A 21,260-nucleotide genomic window follows, 5' to 3' on the forward strand; every position below is an offset into this window, starting at 1 on the left:
GCTTCCAGCTGATCGCCGGCACGCCAGGCTTCTTTGCAAGAGCTGGCGCGGCAGCTTTGGAGTGATCCGTGGAATTGCGCCGGGGAGCGAGCCCGGTGGATCAAGCGCGCTGGAGGGAGACGGCAGAGTAAAGGAGCCGACGCAAGGAAAGGCCCTTTCCGCTAACGTTTTGGGATCTTTTTATACAGGCTGGACTGTGCACTGAAAAAAATGAGGCGGTAGTGTGTGGGGTGGGGGCGGTGTGGGGGTGAGGTTGGTTGCCCACGGCAAGCGTTGTGCTGGAAAGCCCCGCTGGGGAGGGCTGCTTCGTAGGGCATTCTCTCTACCGGGGCTGCTTTGGACACAGCTCTCATAAAGATGGCAGAAGCAGAATTGTTTTTTATTTTGTTCTGGTGGATTTGAATTATAAAGGTTTCCTTTGGGAAAAGCATGGGTCTGCCTGATAGACAGCCATTCCCAAAAAAGGGCCTTTTGGAGTGGAAACTGTATGGAACTGGGAGTCGACAAGGGCCCAGGGACAAGGTCCTGACTCAGTCTCCATCCTTACACAGGGATTCCCTGCTGTGCCTCAGTTTCCTCATCTGTTAAGTGATCATAATGAATAAATTGTGTATTTAGAATATTTAACTAGAAAATACCACAAGACACACCCACTCCCTCCCACACCACTTGAGATTCAGTCACCTTGTGAAAGGATCAGTAAGAATCAGTGAGCTGAGACGTTAACCGAAAGGGAACATACTAGCAGACGTGTCAACATGGGAAACACCCACAACCAGTCATAGTCTGGGCACTGCATCCTTGGGCTGAAATACCAAGCAGCCAGAACCATCGCCTGATAAACTGTGTCATAATCCACCTAGGAATACAACAGAAAGGGCAAAGTCGACTTGATGCCCAGCAAGAATGCCCAAGAGCATACCTTGGTCACCATGTCTCTGCCTTAGACCATAAAGAGTGGCCTGAGCAGTTCCTTGACAGCCTGAGCCCTCATTACAGCTTCTACCCTTCTTCCAACCTACAAAATAGTTTCTGACAGCACTTAGTCTCCTCATGTAGGCATTCCTTTGGAGGAGAAAATGTGTTGACCACATGGCATGTATATGTCAGGCAGCCTAGTGAGTTATTTTTCATATGTTTTTAATATTGGGATTCTGGTCAACACATGAGTCTCTGGTGAGTTTCGTTGACTTGAGTCTGTCCTTACACTGCTGAACACTACAGTTTATCAGCTATCTTATAGGCTCCAGAGCAGATATTTTACAAGCATTGTATCCTTTATTCCTGATTATAATCCTCCAGTGGGTGTTATCGTGCCCATTTTATAGATGGGGAAACCAAGATTCAAGAGACTTCACATGACTTGTCCAAGATGACACAGGTTAACCAACTTTAAATACACATTCGAAACCTGGGTTTGGACACCCACAAACATGGGCTATGGTGATACTAACCTGTCCCAGATCCTCACCCTTCAGAGGACACAACTAAGCTGTGTCTGGACTCCTGAGCTGCAGAAACTGTGAGATCATAGACATGTGTTGCTTTAAACGACTGTGAGAAGGGGTTATGCAGCAAGAGATAATGAAAATATCTACACCACAGAAACAAACATCTTTAAAAATATGCACTGTATTGTGGTCACTGTGGTGCTTGAAACCCTGCATTGGTTCCCAATTTGGAGTACAGAGCAAAAGCCAAACTCCACACCAATGCTTACCAAGCCCCTGCCAGTCCCTCCAGCCTCACTCATGCCTCTCTCTTCTCTCTCCTCTCAGTTCCTTATACACTCCAGGCCACTTCTCAGAGAGGCCTTTCCTGACCACATCTTTAAGTATATCCTTCCCTCACCAGTTATTCTCTTTCTTAATGCTCTGTGTTTTTTTATAGCACCAACTGTAAATTGTAAAAACTTTATTTGCCTCTTTGTTTATTTCTTGTCTTAGTAGAGTGTGAGCTCATAGGGCAGGGACCAACTCTGTCTGATATACGGTGTCCCCAGTACAGAGCAGGAGCTCCATAGCTACATACTGAATGAAAGATGGATCACCCAGTCATTCTGAAGTACCCCTTCACTCTTACATTGATCCTTTTATTTCCCTTGCTAACCTCACCCTGAAACTTATCTGCAACCACATAGCTTTTGCCCATTTCCAAATAGCCCACATCTATTCATTAAGATCCAGTTTAAATACCTTAATCTACATCCATTTTTCCAAGATCCCTTGCCTCCCTCCCCGCCTTTTTTTTGCCCTTTCATTTCAGAGCTTTTATAGCACCTTAGTTTACTCTCCAGATGCCTAGCACCTTCCACTTTGTATCATGCCTATTTGTGTAGAGGTGGATGGTTCCAAACATTTCTCTATTTACTGAAGTCTGGAGAAAGAGACATGGAAAGAAGTACAAATATGCAGTAGAAGTTTGGGGAGAACTGAGTAAAGCACTACTGCAGATAAGGACAATACTAATGGTCTCATAGGACGAATCTGGAGGGAGAAGGGCCTGACACCCACCCTGGAGAGACACCAACTGGATTTCCCCACCTTCCCACTCCCATCACCTTCCTGACTCAGGAATGGCGCTGTTGTAAATGACATATATAACATTTTATGAGAAGGAGGGGGAAGAGGATGAAAGAGAGAAGAGGCAGATGATGTTAGGTACTTTACAGACATTATCCCACTGAAGCCTGTCATCTCTTTCCCATAGCTGCCTCCACTTGAAAGATAAGAACACTGATACTCTGTGTTGATGATCACAAAGATGAAGCTAGTGTTGAAAGTCAGATGTGATTCCAAATCAAGTGCTCTTTTTACTATAGCACATTCCACTCCCACCCCCAACTTCCCCTATTGGGCTGAGGGGTATCTTGCTGAGGTCTGGGCATGACTGTGGGCATGATGTGTGTGTGTGTGTGTGTGTGTGTGTGTGTGTGTGTGTGTACATACAGAGCAGAGATCAGAAAGAAGCATGGAGTGGCTCCCGAAGCTGCTGCCTTTAGAGATTCCATGAGGTTGCCCCACTCAGCGCTGTGGATTTAGGACTGAAGCTCTGAACAGGAATGAAGAGGGCACAGTAAGCTGCGTCTCCCCTTGAGCAAGCTTCCTTAGGAAGGGAGCAGAACGTGTGGAGTATGGAAGATGAAGGGCCAACGCAGGCCTGACTGACTGCATTAGACTGGAAGCTCTGGGAATTGGGATCTGTCCTGGGTGACTTTGTAGACCCCACAGTTCCTCCCAGAGTACCTCCAGAGAGCAGGAACATATGTGACTGAGGGACCAGGCAGCACAGATCTAAACAACCACGACACACTGTGTACTAGATTGCCTGGTCCAAATCCCAGAGATTAAGGTCATATAACCAAATACAAAGCCCACACCAGGTCTCCTAGAGCTTAGTCTAGAGGTCTTCACACCGCTTCTCCAATCACTGCTCCTGCTGTGGTCACCAGAGTCTTCGTTCTTGGTTAGTTAATTTCTGCTTGTGCCCATTCTCTCTCTTACAATGCTGTTCACCCCTTAGGCAGGATTCTTTATCCCCAAAACTTCACTGAGCAGAGCACTCAGATATCTTGGCTGGGTCCTTTTAACCTCATCCAGGGAAACAGTGAAGCCTAGAGCTTGACAGGCATTATGGGTGGGGATAGAATGGGAACCTCCCCACTCCCACCCACGAGACACTTGCATTGCTCTTTCAGGTCAATGAAAAGGAATGGTTCCTTCCAAAGAAGAAATCGTTTAATACAAGTCAGGGTATTTTCCCCCCTCATATATAAATTTTAATTGAAAACACCCGTAATGGCTGGGCATGGTGGCTCACGCCTGTAATCCCAGCACTTTGGGAGGCCGAGGTGGGTGGATCACTTGAGGCCAGGAGTTCGAGACCAGCCTGGCCAAAATGGCGAAACCCTGTCTTTATTAAAAATGCAAAAAATTAGCCGGGTGTGGTGGCAGGTGCCTGTAATCCCAGCTACTCAGGAGGCTGAGGTGGGAGGATCACTTGAACCCAAGAGGCAGAGGCTGCAGTCAGCCAAGATCGCGTCACTGCACCTCCAGCCTGAGTGACAGAGCAAGACTTCGTGTCAAAACAAACAAACAAACACCCCTAAGTACTAATAATAGCTATTATTTCAAGAAATAATCGAGTGCCACCCAGGTGCCAGGCACTCTGTTAAGGGCCGGAGACAGAGGTAAGCCCAGTAGTCGTGAAACCTGCCTTGTAGAGTCTGGCGATGAGGACAGTTGTAAATAAGTGGGATGGTGTATTACGAAGGAGGCAGCACTATGGGTGCTATGGGAACTGTGATTATTTTTTATACATAAAACAAGGTGTTTGAACTTCAGCAGCACTGAAAATGGCCTCTTTTAATAACTGAACTGTATCCCATTCTCCTCTCATGAGCACATTTTAAGCCAGTGTGTGGTTGAAGAACAGACTCAATCAAACAAGCCTTATTGTTCTTACTGTCATCAATCAGTCCTAGTAAATACACAATTCATCAGAAGAAAGCAGAACAGCAGCCAAAATGCAACCAATTTAATTGGTTAGAGCTTCACATATGTAATAAAGGACTTAGGCCATGCCTGAAGAACCACTGCTGTTATGAAGTGAAGTCGGTGCTCTAGGTCTAATCAGAAGGTCACTTAGAGATTTGGTTGTACCTAGCAACCCTTATCTATCTATCTATCTATCTATCTATCTATCTATCTATCTATCTGTCTACCACATATTTTTTTTTCTGCATTCCCGGCAGAAATAAAAAACCATATTTCTGTATCTACCTGTGTCTATTATTCTGGTGAATTTTGGCTTCTACTCTTGGACTAGCTGACTAATCCTAGAGAGAAGTAAGCAGATACAACTGAGGTCTAATTTCTCTTTATAACTGTGATACTTCATATCCATATGAACAGCAGATCTAACAGCTTTGAAAGTCTTTTCTCTACTCCTATGACCTTTCTCTATAGGCACTTGGCCACCCAGATCTAAGGCCAAAATATGGCTTGGAATGCTGCCAGTTCTAAGATTTTTGCACTTCTTTCTAATAGTATAATCTTTTGATCTCCACATTGCTCACGTCTACTGAATTCTTCAGTTGACTCTGTGACCAGTCTTTCTCCCTCTCTCTGTACCTTTTTTTTTTTTTTTTTTTTTTTGAGACGGAGTCTTGCTCTATCACCCAGGCTGGAGTGCAATGGCACAATCTCAGCTCACTGCAACCTCCACCTCCTGTGTTCAAGTGATTCTCCTGCCTCACCCTCCTCAGTGAGTAGCTGGGATTACAGGCGCCCGCCACCACTCCCAGCTAATTTTTGTATTTTTAGTAGAGATGGGGTTTCACCAGGTTGGCCAGGCTGGTCTCAAACTCCTGACCTCGTGATTCACCTGCCTCGGCCTCCCAAAGTGCTAGGATTACAGGTGTGAGCCACCGTGCCCAGCCACTGTCTCTCTGTATTTTTTATTTTCCAGCTTATGAAGTGCATAAGAATCACCCTGGGAAGGAATTTAACATGCAGATTTTTAGGTCCCCTTCCTTTCCCCATGTCGTTTTAACAAGCACACTGATGGTTTTGGCACAGTCATCTCAGAATGCACTTTAGGAAACACTGGTCTGAACCAAGTCCAAATAGGCACCCAGCCCCCTTGGCGCTGCAGTGTGGTTCCAAAAGCCTTCCCAGCTGCATCCCCGCCACTCTGCCATGCAGGCTCTCAGCTCTGGCTCTTCTCACCCTGCATCCAGGGAACAGCCTGGAAAAAGTCCTGGACTCAGAGTCGATGCCTGGGTTCTATTTTAGTGTTGCCAATAGAGAACTCAGGGGCCTTCATGGACCTATGTCCTCATCTATCAAATGAAGGGTTTGGACAACCTGATCACCAAGCTTTCTTTGGCGCTAACATTTGACAATTCCTGATTTCACCTTTTTCCTCAGGCCATTCCTACTGCCTGGAAATTCTCTGCTGAGCCCTTGCCTCTCACTTTTTCTCCTACCTTTAATGTTTGGCTGTAAAAATCCTGCCTGGCCTATGAAGCCCTGTTCAAACGTTACCTCCTTCATGACACTTTCCTTGGCCTTCTGTGCTCTACCTGAGTCCTCTTGTAAGTCATCTGTCCCGAGTGCAGACTCAATCACACATCTTCCTTTTGTTGTAGCTATTTAATACACTTCTCTTTGGTTTATAAGCTCTGCGATGTCAGGAACTATGTTTTGTGCTGCATACAGGATAGTAACCTCTATATTAATGAGTGTAGAGGATAGCCAATAAATATTGACTAAATGAGGAATGAGAGCATACACTGTCCCTGCTGGTTTCTGCCACCTTTTCCCCTGGAAAAAGAACATAACAAGCCTGCATTTATTGGCGTCTGAACTGTACCTACAGAAGCATATTTCACCCTGACAAGTGACAGCTGGGTCTTGCTCACTGCTTTCTTAACTGCTGAGAGAAAGACCCTGTTATCCTTTGCCCGTGTCTGGCACCCATGATAAGGTTCTCAAGGGAGTGGACATCTCAGGCTGTTTCCTTGCTATTGTCACAAGTATCTGCTTGCACAATGAGAAACTCGTTTAGCCAACACCCTTAGCATTTTAGTATGTCCCAAGAATGAATGTCCCGGAGGTTCAGAAATCAGTCTCCTGTACTTGGGTAAATTATCCTGACCCTAAACCTCCTCTCCACCCCCACTTCTAGCTTCCACACCAAGTGACCTGTAAGGCTGCATGGGTAGACAACAATCAGTGAAATGTTCAAAGTTGATGGGAAATAAAATATTCTCTAAATATAGCAGTCTCCTTCTCTCCAGAAACTTGAGATTGGATTTCTCACATATTATTATTATATTACATATAGAGATCATTTTCTGGAATCATATAATCTAGGCCAGTAGTACTCCCGACCCTTTCCTTGGTTTCAAGACACATTGATACAATACTATAATCTAGAATAGCCTTTTTGAATTTTTGGTCCCAAGACCATTTTATGCTTTTAAAAAATATTGAGGACTTTAGGGACCCCTTGAAAGGGTTCTGGGAAACCTCATGAGTCTTTAGATCACATTTTGAGAATCAGTGATCTAGACTGACAAAAATGTTGGCAAAATGTTAACTTTACAAATTGGTATAGTTCTAAACACCATAGGCTGAAAGTAAATGGCATACATTTAATCAATATGTATTATTGCACAAAGATATTAAAATAAGTATAACATGATTCAAAGCAGTTGAAGAAGTGATTGGAGAGTATCAATATCTATGTGTAAGCACAATGCTAAGTACTTGATATGCAGTAGGCTTTTTTTTTTCTTTTTTTCTTGAGACAGAGTCTTGCTTTGTCACCCAGGCTGGAGTGCAATGGCGCGATGTTGCCTCACTGCACCCTCCGCCTCCTGGGTTCAAGCGATTCTCCTGCCTCAGCCTCCTGAGTAGCTGGGATTACAGGTGCGTGCCACCAGGCCTGGCTAATGTTTTGTATTTTTAGTAGAGACGAGGTTCCACCATGTTGGCCAGGCTGGTCTTGAACCCCTGACCTTGTGATGCGCCCGCTTTAGCTTCCCAAAGTGCTGGGATTACAGGCGTGAGCCACCGCGCCCAGCTGTAGTAGGCTTTTTTAAAGGTTCTAAGTTGACTTTCACTTCACAATATCTTTCCTTTTTCTCTCATGATCAGGGGAAACATTAAAAGAAGAGATGTAGGCCGGGCACGGTGGCTCAAGCCTGTAATCCCAGCACTTTGGGAGGCCGAGACGGGCGGATCACGAGGTCAGGAGATCAAGACCATCCTGGCTAACACGGTGAAACCCCCTCTCTACTAAAAAAATACAAAAAACTAGCCGGGCGAGGTGGCGGGCGCCTGTAGTCCCAGCTACTCGGGAGGCTGAGGCAGGAGAATGGCGTAAACCCGGGAGGCGGAGCTTGCAGTGAGCGGAGATCCGGCCACTGCACTCCAGCCTGGGCGACACAGCGAGACTCCATCTCAAAAAAAAAAAAAAAAAAGAAGAGATGTATCTGTAAAGGTCCTCCAAGGTGATTTATTCATTCCGTGTCCCTGGGCCTGATGCAGTCCCTGGTTTGCAGGTTATCCCATGTTGACCCTTTCTGTCCATCTCCATCTTCTCTCTCCTGGTGGGTTCACCTGTAGGGACCACATCAGTGGCCGCCCTGTGATATCCAGGTGGGTCTGGCCAACGGGGATCCCCAACAGGAGATGAAAGCAAGGTGAGAATATGCATTCCGTGGCTCCTCCCTATGAGGTCACCTTGGACCCCACTATCCCCAGCATCCCCATCCCCCTTGTAACTCGTCTCATTGTAAATAAGCTTCCTTGAATTATTCTAACTTGAGGGAGCCGTCAGCTTCCTGACATTGGCTTGATTGATAGTCATTAATCATTACCTATTATTGAAAATTTTGAAGTATCTGCTTTTATCCAGTCATTCATATTTTAAAAATATTTCTTCTTCAGGTAGCTCCCTTAATTTAATTTAATTTAATTTTCATTTCTCTTTCCATTGTAGGCTTGTGATGTTACTGTATGTAATCCTGTTTAATTCTTTTCTGTCTCCCTGCCCCCACCTATGCAAAGATCTTCCCAAAGGTTAGTTCATCCCTATTTCATAAAGCTGGGACCATTAACTTCAGGAGGTAATTTTAGAAGGAATTACGGGCCCAGAAGCCCTATTGCTTAAAACTTTGTCACTGACTGTTAATCTTCAAAATCTTCATGGACATTATTTTGGAGCCTAATTTATATCTGGAACTGAGGTCTCAGTAAGGTTAAATGAGCTGTCACTAATACTCAGGCAAAGCTAGGGAAAGCTCTAGAGAGTCTCAAGGTAGCTTAAAATACAAGGGAACACACTCTGAAGCCATAACTGGGGCTCCTCCTGGCTGTGCTCTATTCCTTTCTCTCATACTCCTGCTCCTAGGCTCTGAATCCAGCTGCATGCTAAAAAGGCCTGTGCCTCCTCTGTAAGCCTGGAAACCATTAGATACCCTAGCTAGCTCCAGGATCTAATGCCTCTTTCCTTCCTAAGTCACTCTTTCACAGCCTGCACCTCCCCCAACTAACACACATTTTATGCAAAATCAGGATACTGGATACAAGATTCATCCCCATGGGCCCAGCACAGTTTCACTTTGCAGAGGTGAAAGTGGAAATCTAACTCCAGCAGCACAGCCTGCTCAACCCACAAAGCCTTCTTTGGTAGCAGGAACCTGGCCCCATTTCCCCTCTTTCCTTCTCTGCTCACATAGAATCCACATCCCTGGCAGCTTTGGAGAGGAGCTGTGACAACAGGATAGAGTGCTGTCATCTTCCATAATTAGCCAGGCAAGCAAGACTGCTGTAATATCACTACGTTGACAGTGCTCTTGCACCTAATAAATTATTCACGCCACCAAAGTGTAATCACTGTCACGTTCAAAATAGGTCATTCATGCTAAGGCTGCTGGAGGTGAAAATTTCACAGCAATGGAAACAAATCCAAGAGCTTTGGTTTAAGCAAATCTCCAAAGAAAGTGGCTTCTCCAAGCAATCCCATATTAAATATCTTTTATTGAGTCCCAGCTATGTTTTCATTAGCAGCAGCAAGAAGAGACTGAAACAGCTGTCTGCTGGCAGGAGTGAGAGTTGGGGGATGGAAGGCTGTATTTCAGCCTCTTCCTTCCCTGACCCTCCCCCAAAGAGCCTCAAGGGGCTGCTTGAGGAAGATAAATGTGAACACCTGCTCTCGTTTGTTCTCTGCACACAAGACAGTGGCTAAGTCACAATGAGGATAAGCCCTGGACATCTAGAAGAGCAAACGTACACAGGCCTCTCTGAGAAGTGCCTCTCAGCTGTGGGGTTTGCATTCACAGAGGACTTCAAGTTCAACAGCTGTAGGCCGTGTGCCCCTGCATTTCATATCCTAATTCACAGACATTCAGGCCTCTTCACCACTGAGAATACACTCGCCCTCTTGTCGGCAGTAGATACTATTCGACTCAAGTGCCTGGTGGAATACAAATATTGGACTGGCGATTTCAGTGTTTGGAGAGTTATTGGTGTTACTGTTATTTTAATGGTTTTTGAGGACTGTCTTGCAGAAGGAAGAACAATTCTTTCTCAGAATTAGAATAAAGAGAAGTGATTGAAGATATAACCTGTGGGATTTGAGTTAAAATAAAAGCAAATGTGATGCCTGCTAGCTATTGACTGTTAAATGGTGTGTAAATGGTGAAGACAAATACATCTCCTTTGGAGGGAAAAAGGGAGGGAGCTGAGCACTGGGGCTGATTCTTGCCAGCCTTCTGTTAGGAAGGTAGACCAAACACCTCTTTAGGTCTCTTCCAGCTGAGATTCTATGAATGTATGGCGTTGGAGCAAAAGGGCAAGAAATGCAAGCATGTGAACTTGGTATGCATAGCACCAAATGCAGGAGAGTATGTGAAGATAAAGCATTCCCTGATGCATTCCTACAATTATCGTGTTTATCAGAACATTGCTTCCAAGGATGTTAAGCTCTCAACTTCAAATATTCACCTCCAAGAAGCCTGCTCAGATTATTCCAGCCCTTTCCCTCTGGTCTTTCCCTAAATTGCCCTTTAGTGTTCTGAACAGTTTGCATTGTATTATTGAACCCATGATCTTATGGAACAAACCATACAGGTTATATGGCCCAATCCCTATAAGCCAGAGATAAATCTATGTATAATTTTCAATTATGTATAGGCTGCTTTATAGGCAACATTTCAACAACTATTTCCTGAGTGTTCGCTATTCTGAGTACTTAGAATGGGACTTCATGAAGTCATCCACAATTTATGTGTATACTATAAACTTAACTGTCCAAAACTGGAGTCTTGATTCTGCATCACAGCAATACCCTTCCTCACCTTAAGTCTACTCCTCCAGCAGCCATCTTCATTTCAGTAAAGAACAATGTTATCCTTCCAGACTCTGAGGCCAAAGCCCTGGAATCATCCTTGACCACTTTTTCCCATGCCCCCAGTATTCAGCCAGTAGCAGGCCAGGTAAGGATCCCATGAGCTCTTCTGGAATAAGCCCATGGTCTCCTAACCTGCCCTTGCCCTTATTCCCCCATCTTTCTTTCCAAGACAACAGTCAGAATGATCCTTTTGTAAGGTAAATCAGATTGCATCACTTTGCTCAACACTGGCCAATGGCTTCCCATCTCATAGAGTAAAAACTCAAATCCTTACAGTAGCCTATAAGGCTTTATAGGAGCTGAACTCCCCAAAACCTCTTAGATCTCTCTTCTTCTTTTTTTTTTTTTTTTTTTTTTTTGAGGAGACAGAGTCTCTGTCACCAAGGCTTGAGTGCAGTGGCATGATCTCAGACCACTGCAACCTCTGCCTCCTGGGCACAAGCAATTATCCTGTCTCAGCCTCCCAAGTAGTTGGGACTATAGGCACGTGCCACCACACCCAGCTAATTTTTTTTTTTAAATAGTAGATACATGGTTTCACCATGTTGGCCAGGCTGGTCTCAAATACCTGATCTCAAGTGATCCTCCAACTTTGGCCTTCCAAAGTGCTGGGATTACAGGCGTGAACCACCATGCCCAGCCTTAGATCTCATCTTCTACCATTCTCTGCCTTGCTCACATTGGTTTCCTTACTATTCCTGGAACACTCTCCCCAGACCTCCGTATGTTCAGACCTTGACTTCAAACCTCTGGGAATTTGTCAGTAAAGTCTTCCCCGACCACCATGTCCTATTCTGCCCACTCTGCACTTAATTTTTTTCTGTAACACTTATCGCCCCCCTCCCCCGATGTACTGTATTTTTACAGGCTTGCCTATTGTCTGTTTCTCTTCTCTGCAATATAACTTCACAAGGCTGGGACTTTGTTATATTCACTGCTGTATCCTGAGAGCCAGAATAGAACTCAACCAAGCATATGGAAGACTTTCAATTGATATTCTTTCTATTTTTGTTAAATTTGAGACAGAGTCTCGCTCTGTTGCCCAGGCTGGAGTGCAATGGCGTGATCTCAGCTCACTGCAACCTCCGCCTGCCAGGTTCAAGCAATTCTCCTGCCTCAGCCTCCCAAGTAGCTAGGATTACAGATGTGTGCCACCATGCCCAGTTAAGTTTTGTATTTTTTAGTAGAGAAGGAGTTTCACCATGTTGGCCAGACTGGTCTCGAACTCCTGACCTCAAGTGACCCGTCCTCCTCGGCCTCCCAAAGTGCTGGGATTATAGGCATGAGCCACTAGGCCTGGCCGATATTCTTTAAATGAGTAATAAAAAAAAAAACCTTATTTATATCCCTAAAGATCTCATAAGCCCCCAAGGGAGACACATCTTCTAATTATGTTATTCATCTCTAGAGGAGCCTCAGTAAGTGCTAATCTCAAAGTATTTTTGCAGAGTTCCTGAAACTGATGCCCAGCTAGGAGGAAATTAGTAGCAAGAATCCCATACGTAACTCTCACATATGCTGTTATAAAGGAACCAGTCTTTCTAAGATTGTATCAGATATGCTTAGCCTTGGTCAGCGTCAGCTCCCTAGAACCACTTCTATCTTTTGTGGAAATTCAGTTCCCTACTGTTAAATTTACCTGGCTCAAGAAAAAGCAACTGCTCTGCAGACCCTCAGGAATGGCCTGGTACTTTCCAGTGTTTTGTGTACCCATTCTGAAGTCTTTAAAAAACCAAAAATATGGTAAGGGGCCAGGCATGGTGGCTCATGCCTGTAATCCCAGCACCTTGGGAGGCCGAGGCAGGTGGATCATTTGAGGTTAGGAGTTCGAGACCAGCCCGGCCAATGTGGTGAAACCTTGTCTCTACCGAAAATACAAAAATTAGCCTGCTGTGTTGGCATGTGCCTGTAGTTCCAGTTACTCCAGGAGGCTGAGGCACAAGAATTGCTTGAACCAGGGAGGCAGAGGTTGCAGTGAGCCAAGATGGTGCCATTGCACTCCAGCCTGTGCAACAGAACAAGACAGTCTCAAAAAAAAAAAAAAAAAAAAAAAAGGTAAAATACACATAACATAAAATTTACCATGTCAACTGTTTTTAAGTGTATGGTTCAGTAGTGTAAAGTATATTCACACTGTTCTGCACCAAACTCCAGAACTCTCTCATTTTGCAAATCTAAAACTCTATGTCCATTAAAGCAATTCCCTACTTTCTCCTCCCTCCAGGCTCTGGCAACCACCGTCTATTTATTGTTTCTATAAACTTGATTACTCTTGGTACTTCATAGAAGTGGATTCATACAGTATTTGTCTTTTATGACTGACTTATTTCACTTAGTATAATGTCCTCGAGGTCCATGTATATGGTAGCAGGTGTCAGCGTTTCTTCTTGCAGGCTGAATAATATTCCATTGTATATATATACTGTACTACATTTTGCATGGGTGAATACTTGAGTTGCTTCCACCTTTTGGCTATTGCGAACAATGCTGCTATGAATATGATATACAAATATCTTTTCAAGACTCTGCTTTTAATTCTTTTGGGTATATACCCAGAAGTGGAATTTTTGGATTACATGGCAATTCTATTTTTAATTTTTTTTAGGAACTGTCATACTGTTTTTTATAGAGGCTGTACCATTTTATATCCCCACCAACAGTGGCCAAGAGTTTCCTAACTCTTTTTAATAGCAAGATTCTTCTCCCCCACAGCAAGTTAGAACTGCTCAGAGGCTGGGCGCGGTGGCTCACTCCTGTAATTCCAGCATTTTGGGAGGCTGAGGTGGGTAGACCACTTGAGGCCAGGAGTTTGAGACCAGTCTGGCTAACATGGTGAAATCCCCTCTCTACTAAAAATACAAAACATTAGCCGGGTGTGATGGCATGTCTCTGTAGTCCCAGCTGCTTGGGAAACTGAGGCATGAGACTCACTTGAACCTGGGAGGCAGAGGTTGCAGTGAGCCGAGATCGCACTACTGCACTCCAGCCTGGGCGAAAAAGAAAAAAAAAAAACCGCTCAGAAATGCCTCACAGAGCTCAGCATTCCTGCCTCTTGTAATGCGTAGCAACCAGGAGCCGTGTGGCCCCTCCAAATGTGCATGGGTGTGTGTGGCAGTGCTTTTAGTGCTCTCCCGTTGTGTCTGTTTTGAAAAGGCTTCCTTGTTCTTGAATTAACATGCAGGCTGAGCAGACACACGCTGGTCTGCTTTACAGACATGGGGCAGTGGGCAAGAGCCAGCACCGTTTTGGGATGATCAAAGCTCTGCTAATCCCATGTAATCTCCTAACGTAAGGTAATGCATTTCCAATTTGTGGTTTCTTTGGGAGATGCCCCCTGAGGCCTGGCACCATCACTCCTTGGTAAACTGGGACTTGCGTGTGTGCAAAAGCCAAAAGACAACTTTGAGTCATGCTTGCCTATCATTCATTATCATTCATTATGGTTAGGTCTAAGGGCTTCAGATCTTGGAGATGTGGGTACTCGAAGCATCACATGGGGGAAAGAAGTCCCTTGAAATGTTGCAGAGGTGTAAATAGAAAAGACTCCTTGGACACTTGCTGTGTGCTATCTTCTTTCACCTGATTTACTGTTGGGCTGACAGAAAAGATCCTTAGTCTTACGGTGTTTCTCCTTTTATAGGATGTTGCCTTCTGTTCCCTCCTCAAACCCAAGGCATTCTGTCTTAGCCACCAATTTTTCATCATCCTTCCAATTGATATTAGAGAGCAATGTAATATAATGACAGATATTCTTTTTAAAAGAGTTTTAAAATAACCATAAGAAGGGATAAGTCCCTTACTACATGGGGATTTAATAATGATAAGACCCTCCCAGCAGACATGAGAAGGAAGGAAGAGATGATACCAAAGGGGAAGAGGAAGAGATGATTACAAAACTCTCAATGACCTTAAGATTTGGAAGTTGATGACATGGAGTTGGCAGGCTTTTTCTGTAAAAAGCTAGATAAATATTTTAGGCTTTGTGGGCCAAGTGACAAAAATGAGGAAATTATACAAAGACATATAACAAGAAAGAAAATAAAATTTCACATATCGTTATTGACAAAATTCAAAATATAATTGAGTACTTTAAAAAATGGTCTAGTAAGGACAAGAATGGAATTCTTTTCCTTTAGGATAATGTTTTGCTTAATTGAGATTCTAGGTTAGTGATCCCTATCACCAAATTAATTGCAAATGTTCATCTGTAAAAAATCATTCTTATCTTGCAGGCAATACAAAAACAGGCAATTGGCTGGATCTGGCCTGAGGCCATGGCTTATCCGTCTCTGCCTAGACGAAGAGCAGTGCAGAAAGCCACTGACTCAATGTGTGCAGTTCTCAGTGTTACCTGGTGGGTCATAAGGCATAAACACCTACTTTTCCAGGTGTATTATCAATATTAGGAAGACCCACAGGGCTATCTCTGTCTTCTGCATTGTAGTCCTTGTTGTAAAGGACAAGCTGTGTTGTCTTTTTGCATAGGGCAGATGATGCTTCTGACCCGCCATCAGTTGCCTTTCCAGAAGAGTAGAGAATTTAGGTTCAGGCCGGGCATGGTGGCTCACGCCTGTAATCCCAGCACTTTGGGAGGCCGAGGCGGGCGGATCAGGAGGTCAAGAGATCAAGACCATCCTGGCCAACATGGTGAAACCCTGTCTCTATTAAAAATGCAAAAATTAGCTAGGCGTGGTGTTGCGTGCCTGTAATCCCAGCTACTCAGGAGGCTGAGGCAGGAGAATCACTTGAACCCGGGAGGCGGAGGTTGCAGTGAGCCAAGACTGTGCCATTGCACTCCAGCCTCGTGACAGAGTGAGACTCGGTCTCAAAAAAAAAAAAAATTTTAGATTCATCCATTCTTGGTCTACTCTGCTGCAGCTGGTACCATTTCCAACCGAACCAACTAAGTATGTGCCCTGCTCATAACTTTTATGAGTGGTACTCAATAAGTATTTGTCAATGAGCTCACAGAGGGTTGACTCTATTCACTCCTTCTCTGTCCCATGTAGTATTATTATGAAGCAACAGAGCTAATGTTTGTCCTGTACATTTGTATAAAATTAATGTTTACACACAAATACACATAAACAGATTATCATTTTTTTCAGGGAGTTTTACCACTGAAAATATTTTTAAAACAATGGAATCTAAAACAAAAACAAAACACCACTAGAGGGAACATCGTAGAGGCTTCATTTAAAATCTTAATTGCTGTCCTAAAATACTGTAACATATACAACATTAAAGTTTTCAGTGGGTGTTATCTTTAAATTAGAAATGTTTTAACAGATACAGAAAGTTCAGCTTTTTCTCAGATTACATTTTTAAAAGAACTCTGTAAAGTGGTGATGGGGGAGGCAGTGCCTCTGATGTGTTTACCACAAGTAAATATTTACTCAGGAAATAGGTCCTGCATACTGCTAAAGAGCTAAAGATACGGTTAAAGATATGATTTTCACCTCCGAGGCAAGGGGCCCCTCTACACAATAAAACTGCCATAGTACGTGTTTCTCCCTTGATACCCAGAGAATTTTCAGGCAGAGACCAGATTGATTAAAGCAATAGCACACGGGTAAGCAATCATGTATGTATTCTGTGCCAAGCAATGGGGTTATTCTGAGCCCTGCCTTGGTCACATGGTGGAGATCAGATAGCAACCAGGTTTGCTAATTCATGAGCCAGAAGTACCTCTATATTCTCAGGAAAGCATTTGAGGTGAGCAGTCGCAATAGCTCTGCTCTAATCAACTTGTGTCTTTTATTAAGCCAGCTCTTCCTAACAAAGGCCAAGAATAGAAGAGGGGGGAATTGTATAGACTTGGGAGGCTGAGAGAGCTGAGAAAATCACAGTTAAATAATAACTGATACTTATGTAGTAAGCCCTTATGGTTTTCAAGTATATCATACATTATCTCCCTTCAGTTTCAGTTGTCCATCCATCATCCCTCTTTATCCATCCATCCATCCCTGTCCATCCATCCTCCACCATCCATTCCACCATTATCATCCATTCCATTATCCATCCACCATCCATTCCATCATCCATTCCATCCATCCATTCCATCCATCCTTGATTATCCATCCATCCACCACCACCAGCTAATCCATCCACCACCATCCATCCACCATCATCCATCCATCCACCATCATCATGATTATCATAAATCATCACCTCACCATCACCACTACCACTACACCACCACTTCTGACTTCCATCCATCATCCACCACCACCATGTTATCCATCCACCCCTCACCACCTTCCATTATCCATCCACCATCCATTTGTCCATCCTTCCATCCACCACAATCCATCCACCATCATCATCATTACCACCACCCACCATCATCATGATTATCAGCCAGTCATCATCACCTCCACCACCATCCGCCGCCGCCACCACGAGCCTGATCGTCACCGCCATCATCACCACCGCCTGCATCATGATTGTCATCATCCTCCTCCACCGCCACTGCATCACCACCGCCACTGGCTACGGCCACCACCGCCATTGTCGTCCGCCGCCACCACCATCCGGCATTATCCGTCACAGTCGTCATCCGCCATAACCGCCACTAAGGCCATCCGCCACCATCACCATCATAACCAATACCACTACCACCACCATCATCATGGATTGTTATCATTGTCAATCGCCCCTACCACTACCATTATCTCTGTTTCCCTACCACCACCATCCACCACTACCACCACCATCAATATCATCCTGTCCATCATCCACCATCCACCACTACCACCACCACTACCATCCCTTTATTATCATCATTTTCTTTTATTTTTTATGTATTTGTTTATTTTATACTAAATGGGGAATCGTTGAAAACTTTATTTATTTTTTTATTATTATTATACTTTAAGTTCTAGGGTACATGTGCATAACGTGCAGGTTTGTTACATATGTATACTTATGACATGTTGGTGTGCTGCACCCTATTTTTATTTTATTTTTTGAGACGGAGTTTTGCTCTGTCACCAGGCTGGAGTGCAGTGGTGCGATTTTGGCTCACTGCAACCTCCATCTCCCAGGTTCAAGTGATTCTCCTGCCACAGCCTCTGGAGTAGCTGGGACTACAGGTGCACACCACCGTGCCCAGCTAATTTTTGTATTTTTAGTAGACACGGGGTTTCACCATGTTAGCCAGGATGGTCTCAATCTTTTGACCTCGTGATCCGCCCGCCTCGGCCTCCCAAAGTGCTGGGATTACAGGCATGAGCCACCACACCCGGCCTATTATCATCATTTTCACTGGAAAAAGGAAATTGAATCTTCTGAGGAGTTAGGTAATTTGCCTAAAGCCAAACAAATAGTAAGTTGAACTAAGTTTTATGAGTTCAAATATTTTGCTCATTCCACAGCATATATGCTACTTTCCCTCAGTTTAGAAGTCTAGAAGCTAAAAATCAAAGATTCGAAAACAACAATGACTTCAGAATTTCTGTATGCAAAGTACCCAATACAGCAATATGGTTAGAAAAGGGGTCTGGACCTTCTCTAGAAGCTGTTTGCAGAGCAACACGTGATTTTTTACTCAGATTGTAGAATGCAGACCACTCAAAATTGCAATGTTTTATTTAAAAAGCTTTCTATTATGCTTTCTATTAAGATTTAAAATTTTAATTGCTTTTTTCAGTTTTTAGAGATGCTTGTGGAGATTAATAGGGGTGTGAGTCACGCCCTACCTCAAAGACATTCTTGGTACCCCTCAGCATATGAACCACAAGTTGAAGAAGAGTTTGTTTTTCCTAATATTTTAGTCATGTCATTTATCTGAAGGCAGTTAAGAGAGTTAAGAGTGCCTTCCACAAATCATATCTGCTTATTTGAGTCTTTGGTATATTTTTCTTTAAATATCATTCTACTAGTGTATTTTGCTGTTATCAATAGAAAGAAAATTCCCACCGTAGAAAATGTTTTCATATTTATTCTCTCTCAGAGATTTCGGAAGTTCACATAAAAAAATTATACTCAAAGGCTCAGCCAGCTGACTCATCTTGTGATCTGAAAGGCAAGCTATCCTTTTGTTACTTCTTACACTGAATGAACAGTTTAGAATGAAGTCAAGAGGGAGAAGGGACCAGCTGCTCTTATGCTGCTGCTGTGTGAGTGGTATAGTATAAATATTCAAACCTTTAACTCCCAATAATTCAAAGGCAAAGAAAGAAAAGTCTGTGGTGAAAAGTGGCACCATAACCTCATCACTTTCCGGAAGGCAGGAACCTCTTTCTTCTCTTTATTTTATTTAGAAATAATTGCTGTCTAGAGTTAAACTTGTAATATAGCCGCAGACGAATAACCCCAGGATCTCTTCTCTGTTTAGGAGGTTCTCTATTAATGAAAATCTTTACAAAGCTAGATCCGAGTGTTTCCTCTCTTCCTCAGTTTGGAAAAGAGACACCTTACCCACCCCAAAAAGTTCACATTTCTCACATTTATATTTTAAGTTCCAGGAGATTTACTTTGTATCCAACACTGTGTCCTTAAGTATCTCCTGCCTGAAGCATTTCTTAAGCAAACTGAGACATGAAAAAATTGAAGCTATAGAAAGCCAACATGTGAAAGAATGATGATATAAATTATTATTAATTTGCCTTCTGGAGAAACACTGCCCATTATATCTGGCTTTTGATTGCTATCACAGCATAGGTCAAAATCTTTCTCTTAAAAATATCTGAAAAGGATAAAGTAAATTGTTCTTTTTTTTTTTTTTGGAAGGAAGGAATATTCTAAAGGATAAGATATGCTCTGGCTACACAGCACAAAGTAAAGTGGGTTTTTAGCTTACATGACCTGATTTGTTTATCAACAAGAATCAAACAGTTCAGGTTCTTGACACTTCCCTCTTCAATCTAGGGTGTGCAGATGCTATGGAATCATCACCCTCAGAGTCAGCCAAGCACATCCACATTTCAGGGTCCCAGAAACTAGCACCTGACACAGCCTGGACCATACTGAATGATGAGGAATTATAAGAGTGGTTACTGTCTCATCAACACCTGCATTTCTAGTTTCATTTTCTTCTTTCCATTTTCACTTGTAGTACCATTTACTAGGTCCTTTTCTTCCTCTCCAACTTTTCTCTGTCCTTCTGGTACTTGAAAGAGTCACTTTAATTTGTCTCAACTAATACCTTTTCTCCTTTAAAATATCTTCCAAAATCAACTGCATTTTAAACATTTTAGTTAAACATCACAGCTTTTGGCAAGTAATTAGTAGACACGATTTTGCCATCCAAAAATAAATGAGAAGTTGAATAAACTGACATTTGCTTAGCACAATAAAATACACAAGGCAGGCCAAGCACGGTGGCTCACGCTTGTAATCCCAGCACTTTGAGAGGCCTAGGCGGGAGGATCACTTAAGGCAAGGAGTTTGAGACCAACCTGGGCAACATAGTCACAGCCTGGCTTTACAAAAAAATAAAAAAATTAGCTGGATATGGTGGTGCACACCTGTAGTTCCAGTTACTTGGAGGCTGAGGCAGGAGGATCCCTTGAGCCCAGGAAGTTGAGGCTGCAGTGAGCTACAATCACACCACTGCACTTCAGGCTGGGTGAGACCCTGTCTCTTGAAAAAATACAGGAGGCACAGTTAACTAGATAAATCACATCTTTTTAATAAATATGTTGGCTTGTGTAACTGAAGTGGCTTCTATCAAAAAGAGAGGTGGGAGGGCAACCCTCGAAATTTATTTTAATATTTTGGTCACAACAACTACACATTTCTTTTTCTTTTTTAAAAACTGTCATAGCTACAATGAGTATGCATGCACTTTTAGTTTTCAACTCAAGCCCTATGGAAGACATACTCTAGTATATCTTACACTCACCATTCCTAAAAAGTTAAGACTTGGCTGGCTGCTCATGGACATATTAAAATAAACATCTAAAATGTTTTACTTGTAATATTGGGCCCCTTTTGGCATTGGCCTGATCTAAACAGGTTACTCTGAGGTCACTGGGGGCCATAAATCAGGGGGGTGGACTGGTGGCTAAGACAGCCTGCATAGCTTTAGTGCAATGTGCTATTTTAGTTTATGCCCCTGCAATGACACCATCTCTTTGGCACCAGCCAAAGAAAGCTTCCTAGACATCTATGGGAAGAGAATGTTTTGCAGTAATCCAAGACAGAGGTCACACAAGCATGAATTACTGTGGGGAGGTCTTTGTCTGCTCCAGACCCTGGGACAAATAAAGTAGGGAAAGTGACTTCCAACTAAAGCATTTATCCAGGAATTTGGGGGTGGAAATTGATCCAAGCAATCTTGGCAAAATCGTGAAAGCAAAGAGTGACCAATTCTTTTCAACCCAGGAAACTAG

The 21,260-nt window shown here is 43.4% G+C and overlaps 1 protein-coding gene across 11 annotated transcripts in view; it reads right to left on the reverse strand.

Moving 5' to 3' along the window:
• The window catches only part of RIPOR2 (RHO family interacting cell polarization regulator 2), a 248,891-nt gene that overhangs the window by 109,732 nt on the left and 117,899 nt on the right, over window positions 1-21,260 (reverse strand). The gene's annotated exons all lie outside the window — the stretch shown is intronic.

Source organism: Papio anubis, chromosome 6, assembly GCF_008728515.1.
Source record: "Papio anubis isolate 15944 chromosome 6, Panubis1.0, whole genome shotgun sequence".
Taxonomy (NCBI): Eukaryota; Metazoa; Chordata; class Mammalia; order Primates; family Cercopithecidae; genus Papio; species Papio anubis.